This window comes from Cyprinodon variegatus, unplaced genomic scaffold, assembly GCF_000732505.1.
Source record: "Cyprinodon variegatus isolate N-32 unplaced genomic scaffold, C_variegatus-1.0 Scaffold98, whole genome shotgun sequence".
Classification (NCBI taxonomy): domain Eukaryota; kingdom Metazoa; phylum Chordata; class Actinopteri; order Cyprinodontiformes; family Cyprinodontidae; genus Cyprinodon; species Cyprinodon variegatus.
The window spans coordinates 23,775-39,894 of NW_015150551.1; positions in this window are offsets into that span (position 1 = coordinate 23,775).

The window sequence follows — 16,120 nt, forward strand, 5'->3', positions numbered from 1 at the left end:
TAAGGTAAATAATCACTTGCAGGTCTGTGACTTTATTTAGGCTGCCTCTTGTGATGCCTTTTTTCTTCTCAGACACTTTGTAGACACTGTTTCTCTAACGACCCTCGGCCATTTTCAAATAATCGCGGTGAGAAAGGTGAGCTTCAATGACTGGCTGAAACCACAGCTCACCACACATATACGCCTGAAAGTGCGAATGCGCAGAAAAATATGGCTAACTGGGGACAAGTACATAGAACGGCCTTATGTACAGTAATCATATCACCAGAATGATTGACAGTTAGGAGGAACACTTATTTAGATGATCCACCTGGAAATAAAGGATAGTCCTCTATTAATTTAAGATGATAAACTTTTATTTTTTGTTAGCATAACCCATGTGTTATGATGTCCCTATTAGAAGATGTTGTGTCTAGAGTCTAATCTCGATTAGGGCGGTTTGGGGTATCAAATCAGTATGTGTCAGGATTGCCACAATTTAGGGGATAACATGTTCTACCAGGAGACTACTGCTGTACCGGAATTTTATGGAGGGTTAAGATATCCGTCTTTGCCATAGGAATACCTTGCCAGTATTAATTGGGCTTATTATTATCCCACCAAAATCACATTTAACTACAAGTATGTCATTGCTCAGAGGCCTGAGGACTCCAAATAAACTTTATTGTCTGCAAAACCTTGCTATAACTCTTAGTTTACTGCTGTTCAACAAGCTTGTAACTGCAAATCTAGCTGTACCTGCATATAAAAAATATCCACATGCAGATTTTACTTTGGTTCTAGATGAATATCTGATTAGCTGAACAAATTAATTAATGAGAGATTCTTTATACTGAACCTTCTATAAACAAGTCTTGGAACTCTTCCTTCTCCAAAAGTGATCACTGTTTTTCAATCAGTCATCAAATCAAGTGCTTATTCCAATGGTTAAGAATATCCATCAAATCCTTATTTAAAATAAGCACAGCCTCTTATGTGTCCTGTCGGTTGCCAAGACGTTACAGCAGACTTCACCCAGAGATTCCCAGATGCTGAATTCCCAGAAGTCGGAGGAAGAGCAAGAGATCAGAACCAAGCAGAAGAAGGAAGGCAGATCAATCCAGAGGATAGAGCCAAAGCCAGTGTTGAAGACCTGCTTGGGAGTCAGAGTTCAGAAATCCAAAGAGGTACTGGAGGGAAATCCAGGACGTTTCAGGAATCAGTTCCAAGTTTGGTACACAGCCAGAAATATGGCAGGAGTCTGAGGACAGAAAAAACAGATCAGAACGGGGACAGGCAGACTCAGAGGTCCAGCGGCAGAATGAGTCAGGATCAGGCAATCAGAAACACTCAGATATGCTAGAAAACTCTTACTATAGACTAGAATAATATTGTACCGATGACTGGAAGAAGGCTTGTTAGAGTTCAAAGCCGTTGAATCAGATCAACATCAATGGGAAATGGGCAGAGATAAACAGGTGAACAAAATTAGTAATAAGACGTCAATGCCAAGATCATGGCAGTTACTTAAAAAGTTTAGTTGTTGAAATATACTTAAAACAAAACTTAAGTTAAATTAATAAACCACTGTCCATTCTCCATTGCCTCTTCGACCAACTGCCACTCATCAAAAACAAAATAAGATCCTCCCCCAAAGGAATATTTCACCAGTGAGTGATGCCACTGCTCTAAATCTATGTTTCTTACACCATTTTACCCACTTGTGCTTTTTAAAATCTTTTTTGCCTACATCTAATCTCCTGAGAGGAGGAGAAAAAGAAGAAACCGCAGAGTGCGGAGGAAGCAGACAGGGCATATACTTCTCTCTGTAGCACCTATTTCCCCTTTCTAAGTTTCTTCCCAGCATACTTGGATGGCCATTGAGTTTTCTTTTTCTTTTTTTATTCTTCTCTAAATCTAATACCTCTTGAGTCAGAGGAATATTGATAAGGTTGAGTGGGCAGGTTTGTGTAGGCATCACAGTAAGTTAATACAAACCCTCAAGGCTGCAACAATCACGTGTTGTTTTTTTTGAGCTCATGGGGAGCTTCAGTTGTCAAAGACAGACAGAAAGTCATTAACCTGCTGCTATTCCTCTTCCTCTCCTGTCTTTCTTTTTCTACATAAATTATTTTCTCAAAAGTCATGGCGGAAATTACAGTCAAGCCCCCTCTTTTGCGGTAATCAGTAATAAAGTGTGGCTCACATTGCAAAGGAGCCACCAGCGTGTTGCCAGTGCTCTTCTAGCATTATCACCCCAGTAAAAGTGAGTAAGAAAAAGAAAGTTTATTACTTGTATGATTGAGATGAGAAAGGTAAATGCGCCTGTGGGAATTGATTGATCAAGCGGATACTGTAATATCCTTTATGATTACAAATGTGTGTGTTCATGTGTAAAGAATAGTGAGACAAAGAAACATCCTTTCTAGGAAACCCAAAGGTTTTGCAGATTAAAGTCTGAAGGACCTTTAAGGTCAGGAGGATTCTGCTTGGGAAAGACAGCTTTTCATTATGGCAAGCGGGAGGTCAGCCTGGGTTATCTAACTCCTACTCTCTCTTTGACACACACTTGGATGGTCAATTTTTCGGCAGAACCTCACAGAGGATTCAAGCTTTTATCCCATCATTAATTTCAACAACAGCTAATTGAATGAAGTTATCAAGGTTAGTTATTCAAACTTTAAAGCACTTGGATTGGTGAGTAAGGTTTTTTTGTGTAGATACATTATTTCTTGTTATTTTCGTAACAGCTTCAAAATGAAGATATAATTTATTAGAGAAAAATATTTCAAAGTTAAAAACTGGTTTTGACACTATTTAAGGCAAAACCTGCCATTACAAAGTCATTTGCAATTTAAGACATCAGTAATGTCAAGTAATGCATCTTTTACATTGTTATCAAGTTACTGTCTTGAATGAAATACAATAGCAACAACTAGAGAATATGAAGAGCAGGGAAGACATGAAGATAAAAAAGCCTCATAATCAAAACACCTCAGGATCATGGGACCTTAAGTGCAATAAATACAGCATGATATTGGATAATTGAATAACAATGTAATTGCTCATTTTCTGTGTGCTTAAACATTTTAAGCATTTTATTTAAATTTTTATTCATTCAGGTTTTGAATATCATTACAGTAGTTATTTTTCCAGGTTGACCTTAGTGCCAAAACCTAAAGTATATTTTTGTACTTCTGTACTTTTATTCATCCTGAGCCGACATTTGTGCATGCAAGACAATGTTATAATACATTCATTGATTAATTTATTGATTGATTGATTGATCAACCCTTGGAGGAAGGAGGGAAGTCATTTGTACAACAGTATTACAAAACAAAACAATAAATAAAATCAATAAAATGACCAACCATCGTGGTTTCTACTAGTTGACCCACATGCAAATCACACTCGGGAGGCAAAGGAAATTTAAGGCGTTTATTAGATAAACTGACAGTAGATGTTTTAGGGATTCTCCACAGAGAAAAAGTGCCGAGGGGGGACGTGTGACTGAGTCTTGTTTGACTGCCAAGCATGGGAACCTAGCTGGGGGTAGTGAAGCTGAGAGATGGACCCAGTAGGAGGCTCCCAGTGATGGCTGGTGGAACGGAGTGGGGTCCAAGCCACTCGGGTGGTGGGAGCAGTGGTTCATGGAGAGCTGGAGGAACCAGGGGAGAACTGGAGGGGTCCTTAGTAACACAAAGGGGTCCTTGGAACTGGATCCCTGTAGGAAGGGAAGGTAAACTTGTCTTGGTGCGACAAAGCATGAAGCAATGCTTGGAGAAGAATCCAAGGCGTGAAGCAACCTGAATAGTAAACAACCTAGGAAAAATACAGCTGTCAGAAGACAGTGGCCAACTGAGGTGTACCACACTAGTTTAACACTCTTGCGTCCTCCAGCTGTCAGACTGCCGCCTAAAGGCTCCAGAGCAACACTGCCAAACGAGACACAGGTGTATGCCACACCCACCTGCCAAACGCAGTCATCTGCGGAGAAGGGAGAGAGCGGAGAAGGTAGGGCCAGCAGGAATACTGAATTTATCATTTAAAGTTACAGTTATTTAAAACAAAGAGTACAAATGCAAAAGTAAAAAATCTGATAGTATAAAGTTAAAAAAATATTTGTTATGATGTCTTCAATGTTTCCTGTCATTATCTTGGTCCTGATGACTTGTTTAATTACTTATTCCATTCCCCTTTCTAACTCTGCCTGGTTTCTCATCACTGCTCATCTGATCCAGCTGCTCCTGTCTCTTTAAGGTTCTTGCATCCAGTCATCAGTGCTGAATTTTCTTGTTCTCTCTAGCCATTGGTGAGAGTGTTTTTAGAGTTCCTTGGCGTTTCTGATTACCTGATCCTGACTTGTTCTGCCTCTCAACGACTGAGCCTGTCTTTTCCCGTCTCAACGGTTTGCCTGACCTGGCTTTGGACTCCTGCATGTTCTCCGGGCTGCAGCATCTAGGAAACTCTGGGTGGCACCCACCCCATCTTGTTGGCAGCCCAGCAGCTGGATCCTATGTCGTCCTCTGGCTATTGACTGAACTTGTAAACTAGAGCACTGCAAATCTGCAGCCCGTTGTTTGAATACACCCTTTTTGAGTAATGTCACTGTCTGTCTTGTCTGAATACTGGGTCTTTCTGTTCTGCATCATGACATATCTATGCTGCACTATACTTTGGCTTGTTATGCTTTGTACAATATTGCAAAGGGAGTGAGAGACACTGTCCATAAGACTCTCACTCTCTTGGTATTATTTCTCTGACCACCTCTTCCAAAGAACAAGCCTGATCCCTACTCTTTAGGGGGCATAGAGTGGATTAGGGAACTAACCTTTGGTTCTTGACAGTTGGTTGAAAGTAATAAAGAAGCTGAAGTGTTTATCAGTATCTCATATCTGCATATCTTTAAACTGCTAAAGAATGTACTACAAAAGGGAAGAATGTACTGTATCAGAAATGAAAAATCCTGTCTTAGGCAGTGTTTGGAAGCAAAAACAGCATAAGGTGCCATAGATACTACACCTACACTAAATCCGTCTTTCTAATGAGCATATTGATTGTGTTTATGTTATTCACCTTTATTTCAGCAGACCAGCACACTACAGTGAAGAAGATGTAACTAGCCAGTAGTAATTTAAAGAACATCTATAGCATCCTACATTAAAGTAATCAAGCCTGTGGACATTGTAGAGTCTCGTCATGCCCCTTTTGAGAAGTTCTCCTGTGTTACTGGTCCACTGCAGCTTTTACTCACACGTAACACTGAGGTTGGAAAGATGTTACTTTTTTCACATTTGCCCCTGAAATTAAACTAAGTAGCAATAACCTATTTTGTTTGTCCAATAGATAATCTCTTTGGTATTATCTTATATACCTAAACATTGTTCTCCACACACAACCTCACAAAGTTTTTTATCAGTTTTCTGTACTCCTCCTCCCATCCCCTCTCGACACACCCTACTATAGCTGTGTAATCTTAGCACATGTGCAGATCGACACAACCTGGAGCAATAGTTAAAGTCTGCAATGCAGGTGGTAAAGAGGAAGAACAGTTCCCCAGGGGTCCCGATATTGCTTATCAGGTGATCTGAGTCACAGCTCTGTAACTTCAGAAACTGCATTCTGCCTATCAGATAGTGAGTGATAAGGTAATTAGTGAAGTGTCCACATCCATTTTCTAGCTTTTCCCTTAACAGTTAATGGTGGGTGGTATGCAGAGGGTCCTGAGCTGAACACACTTGTGTCTTTAGGAGCACCAAGAGCAGCATCTCTAAGGCCTTTATAATGTACAATGTTGTCTCAGATTCTCTGTGTATGCTTAGATTTGAATTTCAATTATAGTCAGTACTCTGCTTTATTAGAGATAGGTGTCTGTGTTCCCTAATCTATCCAATGCATTCCCTCAGGGTCTGGGAGCCCTACTTCCCCCAGCTGTCTATCACTTGCTCAATAACTTACTTAACATTCCACTAATCAAGTTCCTTTGCATAACGAGTTCTGTTTTCTCATTCAGTATCCGTTCCTGTTAAGTTGCTGAGTCTGTTTCCTAGTTTCCCTGAGTTTTGCTCATCAGTAAAATGAAAATAATGATTTGGCCCCCATCCGTGTCTCTGCATGTGGTTATTTGGTACTCTTGCTATTGGGTTTAAATATGATAAAGTAGTGATCACAATAATTTTTTTCAATAATTCAACGTTTCCAAATTGGGGGGGGGGGGGGGGGGTATGTAAACATGTATTAAGCAGTTGTAAGCAGAAATGTTTTTTGCTCTCTAGGTGTTGATCATAATCTCTCCCCTTGTAAACTTTTGATCCAATCCCTACATTTGAATGTACTTTCATTTGTCTTTTATATACCATGTCAGAAGTTGAAGCCAGATAATTGAAGGTTAAAGGGATGCTTAATCTGCACATAAAGCTGTTTTGTGGTCTGCATCTCAAATTACATATTTATATCTCCTTTATGTCAACTTTTGTACTTTGCAAGACACCTGCTGGGCTCAAGGAAAAGTTCCAAACTTCTTAACTTAACTTTAAACTTTTAGGGATATAATCCAATGATACATAGCTGCCTATGGTGAGTACACTTTTGTGTGTAATCTGCTAGTTGGTAGATATGTTGGGTGGCCACTAGTGAGCGAGGAGAAATGTATCAATATTTCATAAATGCTTGAATTTTATATATGAATTTTATAACTATGCTTTACTTTTTTTGGGCTTCCAAGGTTTACAAATGGATATTCTTCAAAAGAAATTAACAACAACAACAAAAAATGTCTGTGTTTGTTCACACCCATGTGCATACTATGTATTATGATTATTTTTTACTCTCCCTTCCACAGAGCACTTTTACCTAATTAACCCTGCATGCACAGTTGCCCTGCTCAGCCTTACCTTACCAGTGGGAGCAGATTAAAGCAAGTTAGTTTTCATAGTGATGGCTTTCTTATTAAAATAAACAGACAATATATTTCATGTTAAAATGAATTAAGAAAGAAAGGTTGCAAAAGGTCACTAAGTATACACAAATGGAGATCCGAGTCATTTCATTTAATTTCAAAGAAAGCTCATTGTTAAGGTGGTTTCTGTTCTAGATTTTACTGCTCATATACTCTTTGTTTTCACTTACAGGTGTTGCAGTTTTTAAGCTGTAGATACTATTCAATAAGTAGATTGCAATACAAATGAAGAAATATAGTATGTGTGAGTGTTGATCTATGTCCTGAGCCCCAGAGGCTCAAACTCACTGAATTGAATATCAAGTTTAGGTCAGTTTCTCACATTTAGAATTGCCTTAGGGTTCTTATTTAGGTCATATTTTATTGTGGTTAGACTGACCTCTCCCTCTCTGTCTTTTCTTTACTCTTTGCGTTGTTATTATGTTTTTCAGTCTCTTGTAAGTTTTGAGTCTTTCTTATATTAATGTGTTTTGTTGTATTCTGTTTGAGTACTACTTATTTTCTGGACTGTGTTTAGTTTCTGTTCTGCCTTATATTCTTTTCAATTCCCTCTGTCCCTTTTTGCTTACTCTTCTCTCACCTGCTAAAGGCCAGAAAACACTGAATACGATTTTGGGTCCAATCCGACAGAAAATTGTGTTGCATGAGGTTGTGTCGTACGAGGTGGTAGCCTTATTGAAAGTAAATGGGGAGAATACACCCAACACAATTTTGTGCAAGGGGGCTTGCATAGGTCAGACTGGTCTATCTTAGTTGGACTACGAAGCAATTCAGCAGCAATTCGCTGGTTATCGTTAAAAGGTTTGTTAACCACCACAACCAATGCCTGTAGCTGGCTTATCTTCCTGCTAGTATAATGAATAAATTTGTTTAAATTAGTTTTCACTGCATCAGTCACTTGTCTGTGCAAAGCATTTTGTCGGCATTTCATATCTTTTCAATTGCATGTGAGTATTTTTTTCCTCAGACCAATCATATATCTCTGAAAAGACAGCCACTTCTTTCCGAAGTCGGGAGGCAGGTGCTGGGCAGTGGCGGTTTCACGTTGAAAATTACAGCAGATAAACCTTCCCTGTACATTTCGTAAAATAAATGGTAAAATAAACATTGTTATACTGCATAAATGTAGTTATTAAACTGCATTAAATATGCCCTAAAATGCTCTTGATTTCATGACTATGTTTCACATTAATAAGATGTTGAGCCAGCTCCTAAATGCAATTACTCCTCTAGAGCAGCAGGATGCTGCCTGTCAGCCTCTATGAGAAATTCCTGTTGAGGTTTGGGAATCATTCTATTAAGGTAAGCAGCAATAAACTACAGCCCTGATTGAATAATGCGCCAAAACAGGTCACTGGCATTGAGGCTAGACCTCTTAGTGGGTCTATGGAGTAGAGGTGGGCTGTGAAGCTGGCTACTTGATGCTGATTGGCACAACATACTTAAGGATTGATAGTGGCCAAACAGTGGGGAGGTTTTCCTTTGAAACTCAGAAGAGATAGGATAAATGGATCATTCAGTCAGAACAGTTGTCTTGTGCAGAACTATTGCTGTGGTTTCTGGTTTTTATTACTTCAGAGCCCCCCACCCCCCCACCCCCTTTCAGAGAAAAGCTGCCACTAGAGCCAGGCACAGCTGGTTTTGTGCTATTATCCAAAGCCACAACAGCAAATCATCCCCTGATGCTGGCCTTAAACTCATTGGCAGGTAGATTTAATTCCTTGGCAAAACCCAAAGCTTTCAGCCGAATGAATGTTCTGGTAATGAGCTTACACTTGTTTTTCAAAAACAAACTTCAGACTCTCTAATTGATTTCTTGGAAGTGGTTGCTTTAAGGATGAAAAAAAAGCTTTTCTCATACGTTTAGCATTTTTAGATGTTCTTTTTGGATTCACAATCTTCTCATATTACCCTCCATAACTCCCTATTTCTAGGCAGCCTGACAGTTAAAGCTGCATTAGCCCCCATTATCTTGAAATTTGCATCATAACTCTGCCTTAGCTTTTTGTTAGCTTGACCCATATTTGACCTTCTTTGCCCAGAACTAACAGAGCACCATTTTGTTTCCCCTCAATGTTTCCCTCACGTGTTAAAAAAAGACCCCTGCCACGAAAAGGTCATGGGCATCACAAAAGGTTTGTTCCCCCTGCTGTTGTGGCTATTTAGTGACATCGGAATCTCATCAGCATGTGTTGATAATGATGTGTTAATGATATTATATCATCTTTGGTTGATACAAAAAAATAAAATAAAATACGCCCTATGTTCAAGTCAGTACAGTACTTATATGAAGTATCATACAAATCTTCATATTTTCTCACTGCCTTTGCTGACCAAACCATAAATTATCCATTACATAACAGATTGTGTTACGGTTTCCTGCTCTTAAAATAAAGGGAGATTTCAGTCTGAAAAACTCACATGGAAAGAAAGAGACAATTAGAATAATTTTATTGATAAAATTATTTTAAGACTTTGGAGTTCAGACTTCGGCAGCAAACATTAACAATGAATTTTACTTTAATATGCACAAGCAGGAGTATGAGAATAGGGACGTTTCCCCCCAGGCTTGAAAATGGTGGTGGAGCGGAGATAGATTAAGTTGGTTCAGCCCATAGACTGCTGGTTGGCGAGATCAGCTTAAGCTTAATTGGTGAGATCCAGTAGACCACATGAGCTGATACTAGTGTTTCACTCGGGACCCATAAGATAGATATCCAGCTATGGTGAACGCAGGTTTGCATTGACCTGTCCATGATGAGCACGCATGAAGCAACAGTGGAGAGGAAAAACTCCCCTTTGGGAAGAAACCTCTGGCACAACCAGGCTCAACATGGCGGTCTTCTGCCGGATGTGACAAGGAATGCAGTAAGAGTCCAGGAGGGTTTAAATAGTCTGATAAGGATGAGATTGCAAAAGCACCATAGAGAAGTCAGATGGAGCTTAGCTATGATGGTGGAGGTGATGGAGGTAGGTTGAATCAGGATCATCTCAGTGAAAATCAGACATAGTTCAACCACTGCTTGCGCTGGCTGGGCAAGCAAGTGGAGTCCTGACCTTTTAAAAGGAACTCTGGATGTGGATTGGGCTTCGTAGAGGTGAGGTTAAAAGCTGATTGGTTTGCGTTAGAGGTAAGTGAGCGATGATGAGGCAGGAAATTTAGTTTCTTAAGTTAAACTTCAGCCTAGGCTTAATTTTTAACCCTAAAATAAGAGGGGGAAATTATCTTAGCTATTTCTACTTAACAACACCTATCCTTAACCTGACCAATCCAACAACTGGTGTTGGACACTATAAGAAAAACGTTCCTCTCAGGCATTGTGTCAATTACAGGCAATGAGAACCCCCAAGAAAGGCTGCGAGAACAACATTATGTAATTTTTTTCTTGCAGCCATCAGAGAAAAAAAAGGAACTCCTCACAGTTTATTTAACAAGCTAATGTCTAATGTGTTTTTGTTATTCTCATCAAATTTCTTTATCCAGTTTTCTTCCCCCACTTCGGTGAACACCAACGTTCACACTGTATTCTGCAAGCTGTCCAAGTCATATGCCTCTTGGAATCAACTATTTTTTGTGTTTTTTCAAAATGGATCTTGAACTTTTTTTTGTTATTTTAATACTAACCTGAGAGGGGCTAAATGGCTTAACTGTGCTAAGCCACTTACTTGTTTACAACCTGCACACTTCCACAGTATAATGCTTCTTTGCTATGGTAAATATACATGAAGGGCTTTATTTGCTAACAAAGTGAGCATAACCAAAGAGTAAAACACAAAAATAACAAATAATATGCCTGCAGGATGCTGTAATCTTTGAAAAAAATTAATATGCAACCAGATTGATTTGCTATCTTAAATGTAAAGAATATATAACGAATGAATATGACCTTTTAACTTTAGTGTTCCTCCTCGGTCTCTCCTTTGCCTGTGTTTTTGTTCTTTAGAGTACAAACCTTCCGGGAAAAAACTGTTCATCTATCATGCATCTCCTTCCATTAATAGGTTTAGAGCTCATAGTCTCCTTGCTCCTGGGCAGGACACTGACTGAAAGCTTACAAGGCCACAATCTGAGATGGAATGACACAAGAATGTAAAATATATAAACTTAATTAAAAATTTGTGGAGATCATATGAAGATGGACTACCTGCGCCTGGACTGAGAGAGAACTGATTGTGCAACTCTGGCCCACAGCAATTCTCATTTTAAAACATTTCTTAGTTGTTTTAATGTTATGGAGTTTTAACAAACCGGCTATTGCTATTGGCTTTAAGACTGGACTTGTATCTGGTCACCAAAAACTTTACTTTCTGACTTTTTTGTAAATATTATTAGCTGACCTTGATTGTATGCTTTGTAATAGTCTATTTGTACTTGAAGTATCAGTAAAACTGCAGAAAGTGATGAAAAGGTTACCAAGGTCACATATAGGTATTGGTGAGATGTTTTTTGTTGCATTAAAAAAATTAAATACAATATGTTTGATTCCCACATCTAATGGTAAAACTTTTAAAATTGGACTTCCGATATAAAGTGTGTAAAAAGTGAAAGCCTTAACTCCATTACCGCTTTCAGTTTTTTTTTTTAGCGCATAAAAAAACTGTGAAAAAAAAATCATCACACATCTACATCAAGCAAAGCTTTGCCTTTACTTGTGAATCATCTAAAGTCCAAATTTACTGCAACCAATTGTCAGCGTTTATAACGTCGAATTTGTGATTTAGGTTAGACCTTCTATTTTTATTGAATTATTATCATTGTGATTATCATTAATACATCTCTTACTGAACATCCACGTGCCATACATAGTAACAGCCTATTTGCAGGTCTTGATACACCCCTAAATGATTTATTGGACAGACCAATAAGTCTCCATTTATTTTGCAATTTCATGAATGGCTAACTCTCTTTCTCTGGGGCATCTCTAAATCAGTAAAAATCTCTTTTTATGTGTGAGAGAGTGCATCTGTGCTTATCAAATACCACACAAACCTCAATTTATATCCGTCTCTCGCATGTTTTCTTTTTATCTGCTTTGGTATGAATAGAACCAATATTATGTATCCATCATGTATGAGAGTAATTTGTTTTTAATGTATTTGAACAAGTCTGAAGAAAATACTAAAACTAGACCTTGACTGATTTAAAATCTTAGGCAGCAGCAGTTTCTCCTGGAAATCCAAAAGGTATATATTCATTAACTATACAGTACTTGTCCAGTGATGGTTTAGCATGTATTTTACCAGAAACTGTGTGTTTTGGCAAACAAAATCTTTGAGCCTAAATCATCAAAATTCATATTAATAAACACCTTAACTCTTTGATTTTAGTATATTCTGTGGAATGAATCAAATAATACATTCACCAGCTACTTTTTAGTTTGGCAACACGTTATTACGACCAGATTGGGCCTGTTTTTGCCTTTAGATTTGATTTAGTTCTTCACAGTTTGTATTTAGAAGGTGATGGAAACAGTCCTCAAAGAGCTGGGTTCATACAGACATGGTAATAATATGCAGTGTTCTGCAGACTTTCATGATGCGGATCAATGATGCAAATCTCTCATTTCACCACATCCCAAAAATACTGTACTGGACTGAGATTTAGTGAATGTTGAGGCCACAAGTTACACAGTACAGAGCTTATAAAATGATAAACAGAGACTGTGGCGGTAAAACATTACATCGACAGAGAGGACAAAAGTTTAAGAAAATACTTCCCTTAACACTAAAGCAATACCAGAATAAGTTACTGATAAAAGTAAGTTTATCTCAAATAAAACACAACCCTATGAACGCTGCAGCTAAAAACACCACTCTTTGTCCAGGAAACATGATCTGTTGTTCAGTTTTGTAACCTTGTATAAAATGGTCTCACATTCCTTTGCTTAGCTGACATGAGTAGCATATGCTGCTAATTTCTCCTGTTCAAACACATTTATCATTTAGGGTTCATATAATCTTTCCAGAGATGGAATAAAAATGATCTGTTTTTTTATGCTTTTGCCTTTTAATCATTGTTTCATTTCACAGTGATGTTTGTGTGTGATTCGTTGAAAAATGTCAGGCATGGAAAAAGTTAACCTGAGCACCATAAAAAATGCAGGGTTTTATTAAGGAACTTTAGCCCAACTAATAAGCAACATAAGTTCCTTTTTACTGCAGTACATTGCTCTTTTTTTCCCCATTGATTTTAAAGGATGGAGCTCAGATATATAAATGATTAATCAGTCATGTAGAGCATTTTCTATTGGAATATAGGTATAATTATTATGCTTTCAGTATTAACTTAAGAGTGGAGATTATTACAAGTAGGGATGTTTTTTTGTTGTGTAAGAAATGACAGCCATTATTTTTGCTCCAAGCATGGTAAGGCAAATAATTCATTATAATCTTATTATTATCTTTTACCTACAGTAGAACTTTTGCAGTGACACTTCTGATGCAATCTGTCAGGTTATACATAACTTTGGTCTATATTTTACAACCTGTGACTCAGAGAATGTCAATTGACATAGTGATTTTATCTGTTACCACGTAACCAAACTTGAATACTGAACACATCATTTATTTTACCAAATAAGAATTACTTTTTTCCCAAGGGTGAGATGTAACTTCATGTGTAAAATAAACCAAATTTCTTATAATTCTAGATGAAATTATAGAAAATATTTCGAAAAATAAAACTATAACAAGCAAAAACGTTTTTTTTTTGTTTTTTTTTGCTCCATTCACACTAAAACAAAAACATGCAATCATATCAAAAACGGAAAACTAAATTGTTTCCTAGTATCACAGTTAAAAAAACAAACAAAGAAAAAAAAAAGGCATTTTAGCTAAAAGTTCTGAAAATGCTTATTCATGACAGTTATACTATGTAATAGAACAATTCGCCCCATTATTGGGTTTCTTATCCAAGTGGAGATGAACACATTGTGAGACTGGGTGTGAAAAGGATGGAAGAAATGGGGGACGTGTTCTCCCACCCTTAGTTCCTGTTACTGTGCCGACAGGTGTTACCACTAGAGTCTCAGTTTCACTTGACAGCATTCAACAAATTCAGCAAATTACTTCACACCATCCCTCACTCCCTATTTCTGTCCATTACAATTCCCAGCACACACACACAGACATACTTGTATACATGCCTGCACACCTGGCTCCCTCACACTGGCATTATACCTTGGCTTGCTTTCACTTGCTGTTTACTTGAGTGGCATGACATTTTTTTTCCACTTTGCAGTCTGAGACACTGACATATGAGTCACATCCAGTTTTTGGTCTCCTGCTCCACATCTATCCAAGGCCTCCGGTCCTCACCAAATGTCTTTTTAATGAAAACTGCTTTGTCTCATTACTCAGTATGTGTATAATGGCTCTGGTATTGCTGCAGGTACCAGGGAGAGGTAGGGATGTCTGGCACAAGCAAACTCAACTGAGAACCAGAGATAAATAACACAAGCAGGCTTTTGCACACACCCCAAAATCACCTGACTATCCAGCAACCTCAGAAGTGCATGCAATTAGTTTGGCTTTCATACTCCCATGATGAACATGAACTGTATGGGTTTTTAGAGTAAAAATTTCTGAGTTCATTTAATCAACGTGGACTGTAACTTATGAAAAAAAGCAACAGAATAAAATGTTTTTTGAAACAGTGCAACTAACAGATATCCATCCATTCTTCAATTTTCCATCACGCTTATAACTGCTGCGATTGCGAGGGGTGCTGGTGCTTATCTCCAACTGTCTATGGGCGAGATGTTGGGTACGCCCTTGACAGGTCTCCAATACATTGCAGGGCAACACAGAGATGAACAGGACAAACAACCATTCACACATTACAAAAAAGTAAAAAAAACAATCCACTGGACTTTGTTTCCAAGTTTGAAGACGTTTCGCTTCCCATCCAGGAAGCTTTTTCAATTCAAAATGTCATGAATAGCATTGAGTTCAAGGTTTTATACAGTAACCCATCAAAGCCTTATTTTTTTTGAATAACTATGACCTGGACTGAGAATCTTCACCAGCATAAACCATTTACGCCAAGCCAGTTAACCTGACATTTGGACTGTAAGAGAAAGCCGGAGTACCCGGAGAGAAGCCACACATGCACAAGGAGAACATGCAAACTCCATGCAGAAAGACTCAAACCCTGAACCTTCTTGCTTTAGGGCAGAAATGCTACCCAGTGCTCCACCGAGCAGCCCCTATATTAACCACAATCATACTTTGAAAGTAGAATTTAATTCAGTTTCCGAATTGTGGACACCACAGACTGATTGCTCTGTTCATGTAAATCAAGGTACAAAATCACAGCCAATCCCTTCCAACAATTTTTACACAAGAGTTAATAACTAAGCAATTAAAGAGAGGGTTTTTCTTCTTTGCCTGTCACCATCTTTAAACGTTTCTTTTTAAACATTGTCTTTCCAAACCTGTCCCTCTCTGATTGTTTCCCTTTTCACTCTGGGTGGAGGCTTTGGCTCTGATCCTGATCCCACATACAAAAGGAGGCTGTATAATCAGCTTCTCCTCTCATCCATTACGGATCAGGCCTCATCGGAATTCCCACATGATCCCAGGCCTTTAGAAAACGAAATATCACCATTCAAACCTTGTGTGCTCAAACAAATTTTCCTAATCTTTGACTTTGCACTTTCAGCACCAATTGGTTTCTCCACTAACCAGCCAGAATATTCATGTAAAATAAAATTATATATAACTGTATATATAACTGGGTTTTTCAGTTAGTAATTATGATTAACTACATGTTTTTCAAATGATATGCAGGAATTTAGTTATGGTGGGTGTAAATTACATCAATAAAGCAGTGAGATAGGTGGATATTGAGGAAATAGCTAACTATCCTCCTCCCTGTACAGAAAAAGTAAACACAAATAACAGGAGCATTTATATATATGGCGTGCTATTCATTAAGTGGAAGCCTGTCTGTTGCTGATCTATGTTGAAAGAAAAAGATCCAGAACTCACAAACAAGATAATAAATAAGCAGTTGTTGTGGTCATTAGAAATTGTTGCAAGATGTGAACCTTTGTCTTTAACAGGGAGACTGTTTGTGTTCAAGAAGACACCAGGCAAACTAGTCCAGTCTGGCAAATATAGGGAAAAGCTATTACCATGAAAGATAGTGCCACAGAAAACCTTATTTTGTCTGAACTGAGC